The sequence below is a fragment of the Phoca vitulina genome, unplaced genomic scaffold, assembly GCF_004348235.1.
Source record: "Phoca vitulina isolate PV1807 unplaced genomic scaffold, GSC_HSeal_1.0 scaffold2, whole genome shotgun sequence".
Classification (NCBI taxonomy): Eukaryota; Metazoa; Chordata; class Mammalia; order Carnivora; family Phocidae; genus Phoca; species Phoca vitulina.
Window position 1 is genome coordinate 26,371,685 of NW_022589705.1, and position 11,384 is coordinate 26,383,068.

At 33.3% G+C, this 11,384-nt stretch overlaps 1 protein-coding gene across 9 annotated transcripts in view; it reads left to right on the plus strand.

The window, feature by feature from the left end:
* ZNF644 (zinc finger protein 644) overlaps positions 1 to 11,384 on the plus strand; it is a 103,354-nt gene that overhangs the window by 65,588 nt on the left and 26,382 nt on the right. The window contains exon 2 of one of the 9 annotated variants that reach the window (XM_032424044.1): positions 5,857 to 6,032. The exons of the other annotated variants lie outside the window; for them this stretch is intronic. The gene's annotated coding sequence lies outside the window, so the exon portion shown is untranslated. The remainder of the gene's footprint in view (positions 1 to 5,856; positions 6,033 to 11,384) is intronic. 9 annotated transcript variants of the gene reach the window in all.

An 11,384-nucleotide genomic window follows, 5' to 3' on the forward strand; every position in this document is an offset into this window, starting at 1 on the left:
TCTGTTCCTTTCTCTGTTTTCTATCTTTTTGTGTCTCCTTTCTTCATTCTTAGATACTTTATTCTGACCTTTTTCTAGCTCACTAACTTTTTGTTTGTTTTGTTTTAGTAGATACTCTTTTCCCCCAGTTTTATTGAGATGTAATTGACATGTTAATTAACTCTTTAATTGTACTAATTTTTAGTTTTGTTGCTTGGTGGCCAGAGAATATGATCTACATGATTTCTATCTCTTGGAAATTTCTCTGTGGTTATTATAATATATAGTCAGATTTTATAAATGTTCTACTTACGTTTTGAAATAAGAAAACCTATTTATGTTTAAAATAAGAATGTCAGTTTCTGGTTGTATAGTGCTCTATGTTTGATCATGGTTTTTAGACTTTTTTCTTTGTGTATTTCCTAATAGAATTTTGAAAAACTGGCATCTTTAAGTTGGCATTTGGATTTAACAAAGTCAGTCTTCCCAGCTAAATCAGAGTAACCCTTTGTCAGTAAAAATGTGGCTTTACTTTTTAAATTCAAGTATCATAACTGTCACTGTTGACAACTTTTTCATTTCTGAATTTTAATTCTAAAACTGGGAAATGGAATGAGGAGGTATATGAAAGAAGGGAAAGTAGGTATGGAGGGATAGAAGGCAAAGTGAGAGAGACAAGACACTGGAATCCTGCCTTGAGTTTTTCAGTGAACTAAGACTATATAGCCTTTCCATATTGCTTGCTTTGCTGACATGGCAAGGAAATATGTATTTCCCAAACCTCCTTTTATTTGGTACCCAGAGGTTTTTATACATAAAGCATTATCAAAGCAATGCACAATACCAAGGTTCTGAATGGTGGCACTCTTCTAGACCCTTGAGAGATTCTTTTAACAAATACAAAGATCTATGCCCTTGAAACTTAGTTCTAGAGGAGGGATATACAAACAATAACCATAATAAATATTACACAATATATTAGAAAGTGATTAGCTTTTTGGGGTAAAAAAAGGGTAAACCAGTGTAAGTTTATTTGAGAATGCCCACAGAGTAGAGAAGATAAAGGAGTTTGGGATATAATTTTGATCAACGTGGTCCAGGTAGGCATTATTCAAAAGGAAATGGTTGATCAAAGGCTTGAATTAGATGAGGGAATTAGCCATGAGTACCTCGGAGCGAGAGTGTTCTAGCTGGGGAATAATCAATAATACTAAGACCTTAATATGGAAGAGAATGTGTTCAAGGAATAGTAAAGCCAGTGTGACTTGAACTGAGTAAGTGAGTTGGGGGGAGGAGAAAGAAGTGGGGCCAAAATGTTGCTGGAAAGGATCTTTGTAGGGCGTTACAAGCTATTATAAAGATGTTGGGTTTTTTTCTCTAAGAGGATAAGACCAAGAGGTATTGAAGGATTTTGAGGAACATTATCTGTCTTAGGTTTTAAAACAATTCCTGTGGTTGTGCTGTTGAGAATAGACAGTAGATTGGTAAGGGTAGATGCACTAAGATGAATTTAGGAAGCTATTGAAATAATACAGGGGAGAGATAATAGTGGATCTGGATGTAGCAGTAGTGTGAAGTGATTGGATTCTGGATGTAATTTAAAGATAGTGGCAATAGGATTTCTTGATAGTTTTGATATGAAGTGTGAATAAATGAATAAAGAAGATTGCTCCAAGGTTATTGAGCTGAACAACTAATGGAGATGGGGAAGGTTGCAGATTTGTGTTTGGGAACCTTTTTAATGTAAGAGAAGGGTGATCTTGAAAGAGGAGATAGATAAAGAAAACTGGAATATTGTCCTTGATCTGTTGACTTTTGGGGAGAAATTTTAAAACCTCCCTCTGTGACTGTCAGTTTCCCTTAACTTGTAGATGTTTACAATTTATGTATTTTGTAGCCATTTTGTTGTGTGCAAAGGGATTCATGAATACTATATCTTCTTGGTGAATTGTATACTTTATTATATGTAATATTCATCTTTAGCAGGTGTTGTGCTTTTTGCCATAAATTCCATTAGATTGTTCTGATAGTAGTTATTAACATTTGCTTAGTTTATCTTTGTATCATCTTATTTTTAACCTCAACATTTCCTTTTCCTTTATAAACAACATATAGCATATTTCAAAACAAAACAAGTATGAATGCCTTTTTCTTAACTTATAAACTTCTATTTGTTGAGAAGACTGATGCATTTGGACTTCTTTCTGCTTTTTGTTTTCTCTTTGCTGTCTTCTGTTGTTACTTTTTATTTTATTTTAATCAATCAAATTTTCTTTACTTTTTAATTCTATGGATTTGAAATTTATATATCTTATTTCACTATTTTATTTGGTCACCCTTAACTTTTTAATACTTTTTTAAGAAGGTTTTCTTTGAATCAGTGTCCACCTAGTCTAACCTTCCATGCTGAAATCTTTTGGGCTTCTTAGTTTCTGTATTATTACATACCATATAACTCTCTTTTCATGGTAATCCTTTTGAACAATTATCAATAATTACTACATTTAGTTGCCTTGTTTTCAGGGGTTCTAAGGTATATTGATTTTCTTTTTTAAGATTTTATTTATTTGAGGGACGCCTGGGTGGCTCAGTCGGTTAAGCACCTGCCTTTGGCCCAGGTCATGATCCCAGGGTCCTGGGATCAAGTCCCACATTGGGCTCCTTGCTCAGCAGGGAGCCTGCTTCTCCCTCTCTCTCCCTCTGCTTGTGTTCTCTCTGTCAAATAAAATCTTTTAAAAAAAAAATCTCTTAAAAAAAAAAAAAGAGGGGGAACAGCAGGCAGAGGGAGAAGCAGGCTCCCCGCAGAGCAGGGAGCTGGGTGCCGGGCTCGATCCCAGGACCCTGGGATCAAGACCTGAGCCAGAGGCAGATGCTTAACCGACTGAGCCACCCAGGCGCCCCTGTTTATTGATTCTTATGTCTTTCTTTTTATATATTCTTGTCTCTGTGCTGGAGAATTACTCTATGAGTGGATGATAAACTTTTGGAATCCTTGCTTGTCCAAAATGTCTGTATTTTATTGTTATGTTTGAGTGGTATACTTTAGTTACAGAATTCTGGGTTGAAAAGTATTTTCACATCTTTCACCATGATGCTGGCAAAAAATCGTAAGACTGTGGGAAAATAGTCATTCTTACACATTGGAGGTAGATATGCATATTGATAGAAATTTGGGGAGTGATTTGGAAATGTGTATTAAAAATACACATGCAACTTTGAAAAATCTGTATCACTGAAATAAAAACACTACAAGACTGTCTATACAAGGTTATTTATTGTAGCATGTATATTGTATAATCCCATTTCTATAAAGATAATCATAAAACGTACATACATGTCATATGTATGAATAAGAAAAAGGAGTAGAAGGATACACGAGACTATTATTACATTGGTAACTGAAGTGGGAGAGAGTGGAAAATGTAGATGAGATAATTTATTCAGACAGATTTGATTTTAAAATATCATTAAAAGTCTGATGACACAGGTGATGAAGAATTGTGTATTATTGTTTTTTAGGTAGTCTAGTTTTTATCTTGTTTTCTGGAAATGAGTAAAATCTACCTTTTATTCTTAGAGTTCTGAAATTTCCCCAGGACTTGTCAAGAGGCATGTTTTTTTCTTCATCCACTGAGCACTGATTGGGCCCTATTAATCTAAAGACTTCTGTATTTTTTGAGCTCTGGAATTTTTTCTGTTATGTCCTCTTCTTTATTCCCCTGGGTTTTGTTTTGTTTTTTGTTTTTTCCTCTAATTCCTACTTGATATAATCTGTGGATCTAAATTTCATGGGTTTTTTTTAACTCCCTTTTTAAGAAGTCTTTGTTCTGTAAGAATACCTCATTTCATCAGCCATATTCACTCTGCTTTTCAGCTCACCTACTGAGAGTTGTTTTGTTGTTATTGTTGTTGCTGTGTAGTAATTTTTTATTTCAAAGTTCTTTGTCACCCTCTTGCTCAGAGCATGCTATTCTTCTTTACTTAAAACACAATAGTTTATAAAAGAATTTGAGGATCTTAAGTATGTTTACTTTTTATTCTTCTAGTGATTAACCTTATAATTTTGATAAACACTTAAATTTATATATTTCAATCACTTGTATGAAATAATAAAAATACACTTAACACAATAATTTTAGCCATTTGCAGGACACACCTCTCCCCCACATTCAACCTTTTGGAAACTCTTTTCTGAGATGGTAGGTGAGTGGTGAACTTAGAGGCCCTGTGCCATTACACTTGAATATTATGTAATCCGTCTCTGTATAGGATTCTATACTCAAAAGAATTTTAACGCCAAACTAATGTTATTGCACCTTTGACTTAACACTTACTCTTGACAGTGAAAAATCTGTTGCTTTTCTGATTCATATTTTTTGCCATAAAACCTATTTTTAATTTTTTTTGTTTGTTTTATTTGGGATTGCCATCTCCATTCTTTCCAGCAGTCCTCATCTATCACTGTTCAAGTTTATGGCTTTATCCACCTTGGTATGTCTCTATTCTAGTTCATCTGCTTTCATTTCATTGACATTTTATGAGAGACAAATTAAATTCATGTCCTGATAGACCCTAAGGAATCAGAAACTCTTAAATCCTGAGTGGCCACTTCATGTCCTTTTTCCTTGGAGCACTCGGTTAAGCACTGTAATTCCCCTCTTTATTGCTTATTGAATATTGTTTTACTGAAGCTCTGCTTTATCCCTACAAGAGTGTTATTCTTATAGCCCCAGCAACTCCTAAGACATGTTTCTTCTGATAGTTTAGCTTCTGCCCATTTATTCTTAGGAGTGGTTTTAAGGTGCCAGGTATCTCCTCCCAGAATAAATTTCTGCTTGTAAGGGCCTCCTTCATCAGTAGGAGCAGTGTACAAATTCAGTGTCATCATTCCGTAAATGAAACAAGTTTATGGCAAGGGTCAGAGGGAATTAACATTTAATGAGTAATTATTAAATGCCAGGCCCTATGCTGCATGTTTTATATTGTCTTATTTAATCTCACAGGCCTCTTAGGAGGTTTCATACTTACTTTATTGATGAAGCAACTGAAATTTAAGAAAAGTTGGAGTAACTTTGTCCCAAGGTGGAAGTTGTGGAGCCATTCTTCAGACATAGCCATGTCTGCCACCAAAGAATGATTCTCTGGCTCAGTACACTATAAAATTTAGCTAAAACCCTCATTTTTCTGAGGCTTTTCTTTTCCATGCTATTTTATAGAACCTTCTACTTCCTCTGAACCATAGAAAGTGTAATCCATATTACTCACTGGGGACATAATTTATTGCCTTTTACTGATAGTGGTTTTTTATACATATGTGTCCTATATATAGTCTTCCTTAGTTAGATAGCAATACAGTAAGAAAAAAAAAACTGCCAGCAATACCATTTGATTAATCTTAAGAATAATTAAAATTTTCCCTGAAATAATCTCAGTTTTAAATATGCTTTAGTCACCTTCTATAAAACAGTAATATACTATTCATAACATTTTGGTGTTAAAGATATTGGATAAATTGGAAATCATGGGTTCTGTAAGTTTCTTATGGTTCAAAATTGCTATTCTTGACCTTGCCATCTTTCTCTCTTTTATATGAGTAAACTAGAAGGAAATTCTTTTAAATCACACTTGTTTGAAGAGAGCTATGTACATTTGATTATTAATAAGTACTTGCATTTCCTAAATATTAGATAGTGTTTTCTTTAACATTTTGGTGAAATTTTGTAATTATTTATATTCACAATAAATAAATGTCTTTGGTTTTATAAATGAAACTCCAGAATCGAACATGTAATAAGGAAAACTTGTTAAATCAGAAAAAAGTCATGGCTGGTTTGTGATTTGCCATCACAAAAATATGTTCTTTTTTTTTTTTTTAAGACATTGGTGCAAGAGAGATGCATCTTCCTGCATATTTTGTTTTAAGGAAAGCAGATTTCTGTATTTGAATTTTTACCATCCTAAATGAAGATTATTGTAGAATAATGATTACTTTGGAATATTTTTCTTAGAAGATAATTGTATTTGGGGGGCTGATTTTAGAGAAATAAAAAAAGGTAAGTTGAATAAATGGTATCAGTAAGAGAGTTCACATTTAATGAAAATACTTTATAGAAAGCAAAAGTTCTGGTTGTGTTTCATTTTTCTAGTTCTCAATGAGCATGTCAAACTTTTCCATCTATATATAAGTTTTGAATTTACCTACTAGAGTTTAAATGTACATAATACAGGTAAAAGGCTAAGTACTCATTACAGATTATTACAGAATTGCAGAATTTTTCTTTTTACAATCTTAGCCCCTGTTAATAAAATTAAATTACAATTCAGTGAAAGAATTTATTCTCTCAACCTCATAATGTTCAAGTTTACTTCTCAGACCATAAACAGCTTTGTACTTTATAAATATGACTACTATGTGATTACTAAATGAATTAATGGAACTTTTATAATAAGAGTTTTACTTTATAAAATCTACAAAAGTTTTTTAAAAATGTACATACAGTTGAATATGCGAGGTTTTGAATTTGAAAGAGCAAAATTATTGAGTATCAGAAGGAAACATGTGTTATGTTCCAGGCAGTCTTTTGAGGCCAGATTATCTCTTCTACTCTTATAAGGAATTTCTTCAAAGCCCAATTGTTTGCATTTGCAGTAATGTCACTAACTTTGATGTGCATAATCTAATGGACCTTGGTCCTGTGGAATCATACGTGGTGGGGGCAGAAGTTTCATCTGCAACATTTGAACATTATTAGCTTTTAAGTTCTTGAACAAATTCCTAGCCTTTCCTGAAAACCATTAGGCAAATAGACATCTAACATTGACGCTGATTTTGTACTTAAGAACTTCTTTTGTCATATTTCCTTATCTCTTGCTGATTATTGTCAGATATATAGGCACAGTAATTTCTTAATGGTGAAATCTCTTTGTTCTTCACAATTATTTCAGCTTTCAAGCAGTTCATTCCATATGCATATATAATATTTATATTACCACTTTCGGTGTTTTATTGTCTCTGTTTTCACTTCTAATATAATTATGTTTGGTCTTCCTAGGACTTTCAACACACTTCTTTTGCATTTATTGGATATGATAGGTTAATGTTTATAAAATATTTCAAAACTAAGCACAAAGAGCAAACTCATCATAGACTGAAGAACACTGGAAAGACCCAAAGTAAAATAACAGTTAATGGCAGTTAATACTCTGTTGGTAGAGGGCAGAGTTGACACACTACGTCTGGAGTGTGAAACTGACACATTTATGATTCATGTAAATTATACAATTGTGGTCACAAGTTTGCTCTGTTTGAAAAATATATAAAGAGGTTATCACTCATTTTATTTAAAAAAACCACTTGAATTGTTCTTGTCGGAGTCATGTGCATATATACATTATTTACGCTATCAAAGCTGTGATGATCACTTACCTTTTTTTCTTCAAGATAAGAAAGGGAGAGAGAGCATGAGCCGGGGCGAGGGGGAGCACAGAGGGAGAAGCAGGCCCTCTGCTGAGTTGGGGAGCCCAACGTGAGGCTCAATCCCAGGACCCTGAGATCATGACCTGAGCTGAAGTCAGATGCTTAACCAACTGAACCACCCAGGTGCCCTGATGATCACTTATCTTGTTCTGACTATATGAAAGCAATAAGCAGTCATTCCATGCTGAATATGATTTAGCATTCTCCTTTGGTTGCAACCACAATTTATTGCCTTGCCTCTTAAAATTACAAAGCTCTTCATTAGGAAATTAGCCTTCGATAAGTGAATATCCATTTGTTTTTTGACTACTCTTGCTTCTCATTATTGTATAATTTTGTCAAATTGATAAAATTAGGCCTTTGTAGCTTCCCCACCACCTTTTGTTCTTGTAGTTACCTGCTTCTTGAGATGTGTCAGATTATGTTAAGTATTTAGTACACTCAGCATAAAGAATCACTTTGTGTTATTAGGTGTTTATGATCTAGTACCTTACTGTTTGTAACGTCGTTCTCCTATTAAATAATGATAATGCATGGCATCAGGAACAAAACTATTCGGCAAGTTCAATGTAGTTTGATGGTAGGTGGTAAAATTACATAAAGATCATTAGTTTGTAATGGCAGTGCTTCATGCTGCTGGGAAGAAAGCATTATGTGCCCAGTGTATTCTTGCTTTATTTTTCTGTTCATTATTTATGTATTTTCTATTTATTTGAACTCATTGGCCATTTTTTTTTGTATTACCAATTAAAAAAAAAAAACCTTTCTATGTAGTTTTCATGATTGCAGATAGTTCTGTGGCCTCAGTGTGTTAGTCATTTAGTGCCATATCATTGTTCAAGAATCAGCTTATCGGGCGCCTGGGTGGCTCAGCCGTTAAGCGTCTGCCTTCGGCTCAGGTCGTGATCCCAGCGTCCTGGGATCGAGCCCCGCATCAGGCTCCCTACTCTGCGGGAAGCCTGCTTCTCCCCCTCCCACTCCCCCTGCTTGTGTTCCCTCTCTCGCTGTGTCCCTCTCTGTCAAATAAATAAATAAATAAAATCTTTAAAAAAAAAAATCAGCTTATCAACATATTACAATTTAAAGGATTATTTCAAGTAATTATGAATTTAGAGGATCTTTTTAAAGTCCAATAGTATAATTTTAACTTCCATTTTTAGCTCATTATTTCAAATAATATTAAATGTTAATGTAATAACCAAAAATTTAACCTATATAGTACATATCAGAGAGGATGTTGTTAGAAATCATCTTACCCAATTGCCAGTGCCATATTACCTTCTACAGTGTTCCTGACAGTAGTCCAAGCTGGTGAGCCATTCAGTTCACTGTTGTGTAAAACAACCCTTTGCAATGTTGAGTGGTTCCTGTTTTCAGTTTATTTAATCTTGAGATGAAATCCATCTTTACGATTCAGACACATTGATCATATCTTCTTTTATATGCCACGCCTTCAAACATTTGAAGATTGTTAATTGTACTGGCTAATTGCTAGACTAAGCATACCAAGTTTCTCTTTATTTCATCATGTGGCATGCTGGATACCCTTACAAATTTCTGTATTTTTTTTAGTATTTTTCTCTCAGTGATATATCCAGAGTAGGATACTGCCTGGATGATATGGTTATATAGTATACTCTGTCTTCACTTGCATTATATACTAGGTGAGGCTTGGGTATATATATTTGTACATTGTGTACAGTATATATAGACTTAAATATCACAGTAATTGTAGCTGTAGTATTTCAGTTAATTAAGATTTGTTTTGTAATTGGAATGACAGTTGTGAATGTTTTTCTCTTCTTGACCCAATCTCATATATGACTAACTGAAGTTGTCATGTGTTCTCAAGGATAATTTAAATGAACATGGGGTTTGTGAAAATCTAATCTTAACTGTAACTCAGCTAGTGGGCAACATTATAACTTATTTGTAGCTGTGTAATAAAGCTATTAATGAGCTAATGTGGAATGAGGGCAAAATATATTTTTGTATGAAATTATACTACATGACAAAGGTTGGTATTATGTAATAAGTGCCCACAAAATATAAACCTACTTGCAATAAATACAATTAATAATGTACATAAAAGAATGAAATTAAGCTAATTTTCTATAAAACATTCATGAACAGAAAGTGGACAGCATAGATTTGATGACAGGAAGGTTGTATCTAATCTGAATTACTGAGTGACCTAGGAAGCTTGCTCAGAGGGATTACAGAATAATTATGTTAATATGCAATTATCACCTCATTTCTTCTGTAGTAACCTCAAGATGTAGTGTAGTGAGGGTGTTATAGCAAGTGCTGATAGTTTGCAAAAATACTGATGTTTGAAATTTCTAAGACAATAAGTCTAGCTTGAGGCATAAAAGTGATGATCTGTCATCTTGAAGACAGATCTGACCTTTGTACTATTTTTTTTAATGCTCACAGTATATAACTACAGGCAGTTATAGCTGTAGAACTCATTATGATTTTCAAGGAACTGAAATATGTTTTATGTAGATTTAAAGTTCCATTTGCAGCTTTTTATAAAGTGTGTGAAGTTTTTTAAAGAACATTTTAAAACTCATTTAAAAGAAAAATTCTATGGTTATATGATTACATGGAGGAGGACATAGTAATAGTATCTAAGCATTTTATTAATATATCCTAATTAGTATAGCAAATTCACTGAAATTTAAGGAGCCCAAGCAATATAACATTAGTTTGATTATTTTAATTTATTAGTTTCCCTTTTTTGAACTTAACGATTAATGTCAACCTTCAAATATGTCCCCTACTTGGTTATATTAACATAAACTGGTGTTGATGACTCTGTTACATATATTTGAGTATATCATAAAGATAGTTGGAAAAACTATTTGAAACAGTGTGAAATTAGCTTATAGGTTAAATGCTTCCTTGCCTACATGCTACATAACTGTCCATGAATGTAGGGAAATAATTTGTGATGTCAAAGTTCTAGATCCATTATTCACTGCAACAGATTTTGATGGTTCAGTGTTCTGTGTTATATCTCACTGCAACAGCTATGAGTTTTGAATATTGTTAAGAAAAAAATGTATTTTTAACATTTTTTTAGTTAAGATATACTCTGAAAATTAAACTAGGAAAAACTTTTTATTGTTGTTAAGATACCAGCTTACGGAGCCATTTCTTATAGCATACTTTTTAACTGATGGGGTACATTTTTAATATTAATGTGCTAATAAATATTCTGAAAAAGAATAACCTCTATTTTTGAGTAGAGGTAATCATTAATTTGGGCGCAAGTAAGGCATATTTCTTTAGGTGTGAAGGAAAACTTTGTTAAAGACTTCATTTTATATTTTAACAATATTTAATTTGATCTTTTGTTTCTCCTGCTAGATGTGTTTTATAGATAGAAGATATGTCATATACATATATTCTGTGTATGTTTTTGAGCAAAATAGTTTGGTATCTTTAGAATGTGAACCTTTGGAAGGCTCATATAAAGCCATTCTGGTAATGAGAATGCAGTCTCCAAGCAGACATGATATTCTCATAGTTTGTCACCCTGCTGTTCAGGGGGTACCAATGAAGTTGCTTTAAATGGGAAGCGTCTGTTCCATCTCTGAACCTCTAACACCAGAACAGATGGGTGGAACATGGAACATAGAAGGTTTTACCTCTGAGGTGGTAACAGTGAAGCCACTCATTAACACTGAATTTACCACTTCGTTAGCAACATTGCTTCCTGTTGAGAAAAGCTAATAAAGGCTTTCAAATTGACTGAGCATATATTTGTCTACCTCTGTGATTATAATAAATAGGAACACAAAATAAGTGTCTTTCAGGCTAGTTTTTTAAAAATTCTGTTGTCCATTTCAGATTTATGAGATTGTTCCTTTTTGGATATTTTACTTTTTCTATGTAATTTAATGAGAAATATCAGGAATGG